Raw genomic sequence first — 12,771 nt, forward strand, 5'->3', positions numbered from 1 at the left:
TCAATGACCTCGACTTCAATTTCTACTGTCTTTCCCCCCAGTTCGATTTGCAAGTTACTTAATATCCCATATGGCGTGTATGTTCTTCCATCGAATGCTTTCAATGTCATTGATGATCGTGACAAGGGTGGAGAGCCTAAAGTTTTCCAGCAACTCATTGACATAATACAGGTAGATGCTCCCTCATCAATTATTGTTCAATGAACAATTTTGTTGAGGGCTTTTACCTGTATGAGGAAAGCGAGCTGTGCTGGTAATTAAGGTTCGTATCCTTTATGATTAAAGGCCACTAGATTGGAATCCGCTGGATCAATCCCACCTATCGTTGATAACAAAGCCTATTTTTTGGATGGGAAATTTTGTAGTACTTCAAGTGTCGACATGGCTGATGGCGATTGGGCCATATCCTCCACTATATTATAATTATGTGCTGCTCGAGCAAGAGGATTAAACGTCGATTTATGTACTACTCCCTTAGGCAGTTTTATTTTTAATTCAGGAATGATTGGTGGAAAAACTTCTGATGAAGTTGTTGTCGAACTGCTTGGTTGATCTGTAGCCTTGCCATTCGATGATTGTGGATTTCCATAATCCTTATTCCTTATAGATATCAAAGCGTCATTTTGCTGTTTTGAGATGGATAGCATAAGCACTTGGGATGGGGAAGCACAGTCACTAGCAACCAGGTTAGTTTCTGGATTTGGAAACGGATCAGTCATTACTGCTGAGGTATTTGAAGTCTTTTTGAAAAACTTCTTGACTTTAGCTTGATGTGGAAAATATTTTGTGTAATGGTCCTCATCGCATGTAAAACATGGCCGATTAGGTTTTTGGTTTCTAGTAGGGTTTCCAGAAGGTTAAATAGGAGTCGAATCCTCCTGTTTCTTTTTTTTGTTTGTCCCTTTTTTCTTGCCCCCTGGTTGCTTAGCATTTTCACCTTTGTCGGTTGACACGACATTGACCTTCAAGGTGAGAGGTTCCTCATCTGCTTTTTGACTAGAAACCATACGGGCTTTCTTAGATGTATCCTTTGCGGTTTTCGTGCTTTTCGTACCTATCACACCATCGCCCGCATGAGAGTCTTTGTTTCATTTGGGCGGAGGAGGAACGGAAAATTTTGGTCTAGGAGTGTCAGGAATTTTGTCATAAAGCATGCCAGACTGAGTATAGATCAAGTCTAAATATTGTGCACGAGAAATGACTTGCTCTTTTGTAAAAACTCCTCCCTTAGCCACATCCTCTGTAATAGAGGGTAACAATGACTTTATAAACCATTCAACTAAAAGTTGATTAGGAACGTACGTCTTCACCATTCTTCGATGATGCTGCCACTCATGAATATGATCAGATATGTGAGTGGCTGTCGTCTGTTTAAAGTTGGTAAGGAGTTCTGTCCCTGTTTCGTACCTTATGGGTAACTGAAAATGGGTTAAAAAGGTAGTGGCAAGGGTGCTGAAGTTATCAAACGAAGCTCTAGGAAATTCTATATACCATTTAGCTGCCGGACCAGTTAACGTTCGCTGAAAAAGGTGAAGCCTAATCGAATCATCATTCAGGGTGTTGGATGAACACCACAAATGGAATGTCATTACATGATTTGATGGATCTTCACCTGGATTTCCATTGAATTTAGGAATATCAGAGGGAAGTTTATGAGGAATCACAGGCCACCAAGGGGCGTAAGCAATTGGATCATTCGTCAAACAGTTTAGATCTGGTAATTCTAGCGTTGCTACAAAGGGCAACTGTTGATTCAGGTTAGGCAAAGCATACCCAGGATAAGATGGAATCGCCTGAGCAGTAGGTCTTTGCATACCAACATAATGTATTTGATGCTGGTAACTTTGATAAGGTTGATGGGCATAACCATTATAGTATGGTTGTTGATAACCGCTTTGGAAATGTGGTTGCCCATTACTTACAAAGACTTGTTGCTCAGGTCCTTGGTATGATTGCTGGAATTGTGGTTGTTGATATTGAACCAGCCATGGTTGTTGGACCATTTGCTGTTGTCCAATACTGGATGATTGACCAAGATGCGGAGTCATAGTACCTGTTTGAGCCTGAGTTGCTCCAGATAAGGAGGCACTAACTTGAGGTTGTGATTGAATCGCTGAGACGAGAGGTTGTTGTATTGCAACATGAGAAACTTGAGGTTGACATACAACAGGTAGCGCTTGTACTTGCGATACAGTCACAATAGCAGGTGTAGTGGGAATATTCGACACAGGATGGACTGGTTGCATTGAATATACAACCCTTGGTTGTTGAGGTAGTAATGGTACCCAACTTCTGGATGTAATTCCAGTTTGACCTAAACTTTGTTGTAAACTCTCATATGGTTGTTCTCCAGGAGGGAAAAATGAAAAGGCATACTGCCCCCCATATGGTGGTAATCCAGTACTTAAAGGGTAGATTGGCCTTTGAAGACAAATTGGATCAACTTGTTGAGTTTCAACATAAGAAATACCAGATGAGATTCCGGATGAAGAAATAGGAATAGACCATGTCATCGAAACAATCCCTGATTGGACTCCGGCTTATTGTTGATAACTAGCCGGGAGATATGGTATACCTGCAATAATTGTAGGAACAGCAGCAGAAAGCTTCGCCGTAGCTGTGTCAGTTGACATAGTCCTAGATGTTGATGGTTATTCAAACATGTTTAGTCTATACAAAAGATTTCCTAGCGATTCAACAGGAACTTGCGATGAAAAAGAACTAACTTTTGTAGTAGAAGGATGTAAATGGATCCCAGTTCCAAAATGCACTGGAGTACTAGGTGGAAGATCCTCTACTATCTCTTCTATAGCAATTAATCCAAGTGGAAGAGTTAGACCGTCAGGTCCGTAAAATATTTCTGGAGTCGAAGAAAGTGTAGCTTCTGCAGTAACAGATACAGGAGGGGTGACACCTTCTGAATTCTGGAATTCAACTTCTAGATGTTAAGGCAAGTGAGCTTTAGTTTCTGGATCAGTCCTAGGTGGAGCTGTTTCAGGAATAGAGGTGTCTACCATTACACTAGGATCAGTTCTAATGTCCTCTTGTAACTGCGAAACTTCTTCTGTAAAGGAATATGTACCAGAAATAATTGGAGTAACTGTAGTCTCTGACGATGTTGAAACACAAGTTTCAAATAAATCAGGTGAATTCGACTCAGTTAAACGAGAACGCCTTGCTCGGGATGGTTTTGTTTCCGGGGTCAAAGACAGTTGACTCGCTAGTCTTCGCGAATGACGGGGTTTTGATTGACTTTCTTCCACGATTGCGGATTACTTGATCAACTCAGAAATTTAAGGGGAAAAATGTTATTCCGATTTAAATGAATTTTAAGACACTTTGACGCAACTTGATTTTTCAATTTTTAAGAGTTGAGAAAAAGCTAAAGGTGACTCTAGTCACCTTCGATTTTTAATGAGCCTAAAGTGACAAGTGCTCAGATGGACCTTTTCTTTTAAGGAGTCGAAAAGGAACGAAAGTGACTGCTCTGGAAGTCTAGACAGAGGGTAATCACCAAATTGATCGTAAAATTGCAAAATACATCTTGGTGATAAATGATAGAGAAATTACCAAGGACTTATTTACGGCAGTCAATCTTCCCGAATGTTGTGTTTAGTGCATTATGATTGATAGGGCGCATACATAGATTCCTAAGGATAAAGGATATCAACCTATTGTGGTCTCCCAATATATACTCGACGGTACGAGGAGCACAAGTCTGTACTGGCACTTGTCATATCAAAGAGGAGGAATCACTGAAAACGATAGTTACCAGGTTTTATGAGGTCGGAACACGTCTCTAACCTAGACTTCTAGATGTGTTGTGTTAGATTCCAAAGTGTTTTTATGTTCATTGAAGTTTATTTTAGAGTTGATCTTGCTTAGAAGTTTGTCTTTCAAGGTTTACCATGTGATGTAGATGTGAAATTCCTAAATATGCAATCTAAAGTGATAAACAGTTGTTTATGTTCTTTTAGAAATGAAAATCCTAGCTACAAAGGAAAGAAGATAATGATTTTTCTTTCTGCAGAGAGCATAAAGCACACACTAAATGCACTTTCCTAAATCAAATTTTGCAGGAAGTCAAAATGCAGATGCACATGCATGTATTTGTTTTCTGCTTTCTTAATGTGTGAATGACAACAAGAAAGCTAAGTATAGATCTAAACTATTTTCTTTCAAAGCAACAATACTAACAATTTTCTTTTCAAAACGAAAGGAAGACTAAGACGACACTTTTTGATTTCGAATTGAAAAACTGTTTTCGACACTTCAATACTAATAATTTCAAAATCAAGCACAATGACAAAAGTACAATCAACTATCTAGAAGAGGAAGACTTTATGACACTCTTCTTTTGATTCAGAATGACAATTACGACACTTGCATCAAAAATGACAGTTCGATTAGGCTACTTTCAACAAAGGAAGATTGTAAATGATTGACAAATACACAAAAACATTTACAATTCCTAACTGATGGAGGCTGAAATAATGTGAAGGAAGATGGTTACAACAAGAAGGTATTGATCATGAACAACAAAACTACTAAATAAAGCTGAAAACAAAGAGAAAAAACCAAATTTCAGAGAAGAAAAACAGTTCACTCAATCATCACACCTGCAACACAGGGAAACAGGGATGCATCTCACCTGCAACACACGGGAGGTGCAATGCATCTAGGTTGCACAGTTACAGACAGTGTGATGGGCAAGGGAGCGAAACTGAGCTTGGTTTTTGCTCAAAACTTGCAACTAAGTTTAATGATTTAGGCTGAGTAATGATGGATAGTAAACACAAAGAATAAGGGTAGGATCTGATGAGGTTCTAAGCTACCACAAGGGCACTTAGGATGCTTTGTAAGTCAGATGTTCAGTTCATAAACCAACCCGGAGATTGACTGAAGCAGCGTTTATCTACTTCGTAATTGCATAACAAAGGTGTTTTGAAGGCTAGCTGGCTAACTTCAGGCTCCGTCTGTAGTTTATAAAGCAAACAATAAACAAATAAAACAAACTATTCGTTCCCCAACGGAGTCACCATTTTGTTTCAGGGAAAACTAGTGTCGATTCGAATTGCTAGTCCCACTAAGACGAGTAGCTATCTTAGAAACAAACAATGAAAGCTTTTCAAGAGTTCCTTTAAATGTGATAGATGGAAGAGAAGAAAAGAGGACCAACCTGGATCTTCCGCTTTGATCCTAGCTTGATTTCTCCTTTCCTTGATAGAATTTACCACTCCTCTCCTATTTGTCCCGCTTCAAAGAGTACCTATAGAGTCAAAGTAACAATAAACTATCAAAGCTTCTCTATCTAAAACATCATAAACAATGCGGAATCAGAAACACAATGACCATACAATTGCATTTATAAACAATAAGATTCACAAATACGAGATCATATGGAGGAAAACTCAAAGAACTTTATTAATAGTAATGTAAGAGAGGATTACAACCCAACTGTCTTATCCAGCATCATCCTCCCAGTTGTAGACGCCCTCTTCACCTCATGAACAAGCAAATCACCCAACAATGTAATGTCTCTTCTCACCAACAAACCAACAAAACTTCCTTAGAAAATTCAAAATTCCAGCCTCTAGAACTCTTAGATGAGGGATCCATTTATAGATGTTTTGCAAGGGTGTGAGTCAAATCTAGGTTTTTGATTAGTGTCATTCCACTGATAGTTCTTGGTTCCACTTAGAGATTTCATGATCTCTTACTCATCCCTGGGCGAATTCAGAGAGGCAAGTGTCACAAGAGAAGTTTCTAGAAGATTCCATGATCATCCAACTTGAAGACTATCTCTGCCATTTGTCTATTCTCTCTCATCGCACCTCACAGAAGGCCATTTGAGTATGCGTCGCACCTGGGCAGCTAGGCAGTCAGTATGCATCGCACCTTGCCCATGGAGTAGTCTGTATGGTCTAGTTTTGGCCAGTTCTGAGTAGTTTTTCAAGTGGAACTTTTGGGAAATGATGCAATCAGTTGACCATGATCCTTTAGGGTGTGAAACAACAATTTTAGGGACTTAAGGAGCCCTTAGTTTATGGACATATGAGTTTGGGGTTGCATCGCCAAAATATGTCTATAATAGATGGTTTGAAGAATGGAATTGAAGCTAAGATGTATGGTTTGAATAATGTCATGGAATCTAAGATCGATGATATAGAAGCAAAAATGAAAGGTAACATAGAATATTTGACAAAAGACATGGAAGGTTTGACAAAGTTGTAAGAAATACTTCCAAATAGCGAAAAGGTAGTAGAGGAAACTCATGATGAGAACAAAAGAGATGTTTATCATGATTTCATCGACTCTAAAGTTGGATTGAAGACCCACCATGTTCCAAATATCGATATGATGAAGTTTGATGGAAAGGATCCCGTAACATGGATACTTGATATGGAGCAATATTTCGATCTCCATAATGTGAAAAACACACAAAAGGTACACATTGCAACTTTATATTTGGAACCCAATCAGTTTCTACGTTATCGATGGATTTTCTCTTGAAAGAAAATTGTCACTTGGTCAATTTTTACGGAGGAAATGTTAGCACATTATGAGGATACAAAGAGCAACACCTTCTTTAGCCAATTGATAAATCTCAAAGAAAAGGGTTCAATAGTGGAGCACATTGAGGACTTCCAAAAATTGAATATAAGGGTAAATGATATTCCAGAGGAGCGTAGGATTGATGTCTTCATAGGGAATCTAAAGGATAGCATCCAACATGAGGGTCGCCTTTGGGAACCTGATTCATTGGAGAAGACCTTCATGTTGGTAAAGAAAAATCAAAAGTAAAATTATGGCAACAAGGAAGCCTACCACTCACAACTATAAAGATGGAAGTGTGGTCCCTCCTAGCCTTCCACAACCTACAAGATTGAAACCACAACAATTGGAAGAATAAATACCAAAAGGGCTTTGTTATGGTTGTGATAGCAAATACACTAAAGGTCATAAGTGTGCTGAGAAGAAATTAATTTACATAGATTGGGAAGAGGAGGAAGAAATGGAACAAGAAACATCAAAAGAATAGGAATACACTAGGAACCAACCCCAGAGAAAGAAGAAATGAATCATACCATATCTTGTAATGCATTGACAGGAATTACCACTCCTCAAACTCTCAAGATTGAAGGACATATCAAGAAGGAAAAGGTAATACTGTTGATTGATTCAGGTAGTATCCATAATTTTGTTCATTGTAAGATAGTCAAGGAATTGAATTCCTTCCTATATCTAGCACCAGTGTGTTAAGTGATGGTTGCAAATGGAGGAACCATAAATTTTTCTGGAATGTGCCATAATATCAAGCTATCCATGGGAGAATATGTATTGAATAGTCCAATGCTTTCGAGTGGGTGGTGTTGATGTTGTACTAGGAGTCCAATGGTTACAATCTTTGTGTACGATAGCTTTTAATTTTCAAGAACATTTCTTGAATTTTTTTTGGGAAGGAAAGGAAGTTAAATTAAGGGGTATCGCAGGGAAAATAAGAAAGATAATCATCTCTAATGGCGTGAAAAAGATTCTAAAGAAAGAACAATGAGGCGTAATATGTTCACTAGAGGTTCAAACATCGAAATCATCTATTTCTACAGATCTCCAAAAATTCTTGGACAATCATTCTAAGGTTCATGTAGTGGAAGATCACATCGAGCATCAAAAAAAAGTTCTCCAACTCTTAAAGGATAACCTCACTTTGGCGCATAATTGAATGAAACATCAAGCAGATCAACATCGCAGCGAAAGAAGTTTTGATGTAGGCTACTGGGTATTTTTACGGCTATAAGCATACAAAAAAATGTGCCTCAAGAAATCTAAGAAGGATAATAAATTATCACCAAAGTACTATGGTCCTTACAAGGTGTTGCAAAAGATTGGTACTATGGCATACAAATTGGAGCTTCCTGCATCTTCCCGAGTGCACTTAGTTTTCCATGTTTCATGATTAAAGAAGGTTATAGGTTACAAGATCCTAGTTCAAACAATATTGCCAAAACTTGATGAGGAAGGAACAATCATATTGGAATCGGAAGCAATCATAGAATCAAGAACTCGACAGCTATGAAATTGATCAATTTTAGAGTATCTCATTAAGTGGAAGAACTTACCCGCTGAAGATTCCACATGAGAGGATGAGAATTTTATATAGAAGCATCCAAAACTACTCAAGCATTGAGGACAACACTTTTTTGGAGGAGAGGGGCATGTTAGGTCCCTAAACTACTAGTGTAACTCCTTATTGTTATTAGTGCAACCCCCTTATTGTATTGTTGTGCCCATGTAGTCCACATATTGTTATTATTGTGCCCCATAGAAGCCCACTATTGTTATTGTTGTACCCTTACAATATTATTGTTATGTAGGCTCTGATTATGTTGTGACCGCTTAGACTCCTATATATAGAAAGGAGGTCCTGTCATTTGTATCATCCAAGAATTCTTCATTTGCGTAATGTAAAGGAGGTTGCCCCCTCGAAGAGGCTAATTTTGAAGTCATTGATCTATATCTTATTTTATTTTTTGAGCTAGTTGCATAACATCATGCCCAATTACTTTTGATTTTTATATTGACTACTAAATATTTTTATTTTTTAGAGCAATTTTATACATATATGTACTTACTAAATATTCATAATTCATAATTTTACACATATAATTTCAATAATTTAACTAATATTTTTTCTTATAATCATCCTAATGAATTAACTAATATTTTTTCTTATAATCATTATCAAAGTGATAATTCATGGTTCACTCATCATCATTCTTAAAGAAAAACTTTGCCATCCTTAATAATCTATTAGAAAAGCTTTCATAAGTGCCAAAAACCTTTAGGTGCTATATTGTCACCTAATAAATTATTAAATCATATTCTAAAACAATATATTCATCATCTTTCTTATATATAAATATAATTTTAAATTATTATTTATAAATTTTGAATATGATTTTATATTATAAAAACAATTATTCATATAATAATAATTACAATAGCACGAATCAAATTTCCCTCTTTCTTTCTTATCCAAAAAGAAATAAACACAAGCTGCTACAAAATTTGCCAGTTTGAAATCACATCATGTCTCGACTAAACCATCGAAATCATACCTCTAAAAGCATAACAACACACACTAATATCATCTATACAACATGTGGACAACTCATTTGGTAAGGTGTTAGGTGGTTTTACTAGGTGTTCAGTAGGCAGGCCCCCACACTCTTTGGAAAAATCCACAAATTTGATTTAAATAATTTATGGAGGGACGTTAGTATTTTAAAGCCGTAGTTTAAAATTCGATTTTAATGATTTGTGGAAAGACATTCATATTTGAAAGATGTCATCAAGGGGGAAGAAGAGGGAATTCTGAGAGGCAAAAAAGGCATGCTCTGCAACTTGATCTTAGAGATAGGGTTTTGATGTTGGATACCATGGTAGGATGTGCAGGAGGGAGTGATGCTCCCTCCTACAATCAGGTAGTCACGGATAGAAGCAAATATGCAAGAAAGCAAAGGTTCAAGAAACTGCTAGAAAAGACAACAGTGGCAAGTAACACGGATATATTGGGACGAAACAGACTTCAAGAACAGGAAGGGGATCAACAGGAAACCAGTAAGGAATAGGATAAAGGGGGCAGCAGTCAAAAACCCACTTCTATAAAGACAGCTGGGGTTTGCAAACCTAAGTTGAATATCATTCCTCGGGTCATCTTAAGTGACCTAGCGATTCAAGCACATAGGGATCATATGACGGAACATGCGGTCATATGCAAATTCATGGGGATATGGCTGACGGAGAGGGTGCTGCATGTATGGATAAGGAGCCACTGGAAGCCAAAGGGGGAAATACATCTTCATTTTTGATCCAAGGGCTTCTTCGCAGTAGTATTCACAAGCCTAGAGGATAGAGACAGAGTGTTTGAAGGAGGACCATATTTCTATGCTACAGTAGGCCTCTACATGCGGCCTTGTATGATGAACTTTGTTTCGAAATGCGAGACATTTACATCGGTACCAGTATGGATCAAACTATACTCCCTTCCTCTGGATTATTGGCTACTAGAATCTTTGAAAACAATAGGCAACAAGCTGGGGCACTTTCTAAAGATCTCAGATGCGACTTTGAAAGGAAAATACACTTCCTTCACCTGGATATGTGTGGAAATGGACTTATCAGGAGCACTTCCGGAAGTGATAATTTTAGAAGTATATGATGAAGAATGGGTACAGGCGGTGGACTATGAGCACATCCCATTTAGATGCCACAAATGCCATGAGCATGGGCATCTATATAGAGACTGCCCAACAAACAACATGGAACGAAATGTGAAAACCACAGTGGATAAAACTCCTAAGGGTTTCACCAAGGTGGGGGGCAAAGGGAAAGGTGGAAAAAGGTCACAAAAGAATATCAATGAGGAAAAACAACCGAGCCATAATAGCTTCAAGATCCTTGAAGAAGAAGAAGGAAACAAAGAAACAAACCAGGAAATGGAGAACACTATCACTGAGAAGGAAAGAGATGAAAGCATGGAAGAAATCATAGAAAAACTGCTGGAGATAAATAAGGACCATGAGATGACTCCAAGTGAGGCAGGAACGGAGGACCATGAACTGCAGGAGATTCTAGAGAGGGAAAATATAGATCTAGAAAAATTTCTGGAACAAGGAACGACCAAAGGAGTGGACTCCCTGCCGAAAGAGGAATATGACAGGGTTCAACAAATATTCCTATGGAGATCACAATCGAAAGGAAATGGAATCAAAATAAATCATGAAATCTAGGAAGACAAAGGGATCAAAATGATGGAGGAGACACAAGAACTATCTCCGAAGCACCCAGGTAGGAAAAGAGGAAGAAAAAGACAGAAGGAGCTATTGAACCAATGTGGAAAACTATTGATTAACTCAGGTAAGATGAAAGATCTTACCAGCTACTCCTTTACTAATATTTCTTAATGAAGCTCACAACCTGGAATATTAGAGGCTTAGGAAGTAGAAGGAAACAAAGAAATTGAGCAGTAATAGAATAAAAGAAGAAAAACCAGATATGGTGTTTATTCAGGAGACAAAATGCTTGATGGATAAGATTAGAGAAATACATAATAAATGGCTAATCAAGTATGAATATCTAGAGTTTAAAGCAAAAAACGCAGTGGGGGAGGGGGGATTCTCACGCTATGGGATCCACAAAAATTTGTAATACTAGATGCTGAGGCATCTAGGAACTATCTTTCTTTGGTATGTCAACCTTTAGGGGATAAGGAGATATACATGATCACAAATGTAAATGGCCCTCAAAAGCAAGAAGATAAATTCAAGCTTCTTACCTCCCTTGAGGAACTAAGAACAAGATACCCTAATATGCCCTAGATCATTGTAGGATACTTCAATATGATAAAATCTCTTACAGAGAAAAAAGGGGGCAACAGGAAGCTAAGTAGAGACTCCACAGCTTTCCAAAACTTCATAATGAATGTGGGGTTAGTGGACATGGAAACAATAAATGGGACCTTCACCTGGAACAACAAGAGGGGAGGGGCTTCACAAGTCACCTCTAAATTAGACATATTTATTATCTCAGAGGAACTCTTTCTCTTAGGCCCGACCATGACAGCTTCTATTCTTCCCTTTGGAGGTTTGGATCATTGGCCTGTTCAACTAGAAGCCACTTTTATGGGCATACCAAAAAACAAACCTTTTAGGTTTGAGAATGCCTGGCTCTCTCATCCTAAATTCAAGAGTAATATTGAAAAATGGTGGAAAGAGGATCTAAACATTCAAGGCACCAAAATGTTCATTCTCCAATAGAAACTTAAAAATATCAAAGCCAAGCTTAAAAGATGGAACAAAAAGGAATTTAGAAATATCTTCAAAGCCAATAGAGAAGCTGAGCAGAAACTCCAGGAAATCAATAGGATCAACATCGCAAAGGGCTTTACCAAGGAGTAGAAAAAGCTAGCTGAAACTTTGTAGGAAGAATGGGAAGATCGGTGCTTACAAGAGGAGATTTTCTGGAGGCAGAAGTCAAGGATACAGTGGATAAAAGAGGGAGAAAGAAACACGAAGTTCTTTCACAAATCCACCATGGATCACAGGGCACACAACAGAATTACAAAGCTCAAAGACTCTCAAGGGAGAGAAATTTTCTCTCACAAAGACATGGAATCTCTCCTTGTACAACACTTCCTCAGTATTGCAGAGGAGCCCCTGGAGGATAGATCCAGGTTCATCAACCATTTCACATAGTACATCCCTCAGCTGGTCACCAAAGAAGACAACCAAAATCTTAACAGGCTAGTGTCAGAAGACGAGGTCAGTGAGGTGATCAATGAAATGCAAAATGGAAAAGCTCTAGGCCCAGATGGGTTTAATGTAGACTTCTTCAAAGCATGTTGGAAAACAGTCAAACAGGATATCCTTGAGGTGGTGGAAGACTCAAGAAGATCCAAGAAGGTACTGAGGGCATTTAATGTTTCCTTCATAGCTTTGATCCCAAAAAAGGAAAATGCCATGACTCCAAATGGCTTCAGACCCATAGCCTTATGTAATGTGGTGTATAAAATTATTTCCAAGGTTATAGCCAATAGAATCAAGCCACTTTTACCGGCTCTCATCTCAGAAGAGAAAACAGGATATGTGGAAGGAAGACAAATCCTCAATAATATTATCCAAGCTCATGAGGTGGTACACTCTCTCAAAAGTAGCAAACAAGCTGGTATGATCATTCAATTAGATCTAGAGAAAGCTTATGACAAGCTAA

This window comes from Pinus tabuliformis, chromosome 8 (assembly GCF_031772625.1).
Source record: "Pinus tabuliformis cultivar Carrire ecotype Pingquan chromosome 8, CPIR1, whole genome shotgun sequence".
In the NCBI taxonomy this organism is placed as follows: domain Eukaryota; kingdom Viridiplantae; phylum Streptophyta; class Pinopsida; order Pinales; family Pinaceae; genus Pinus; species Pinus tabuliformis.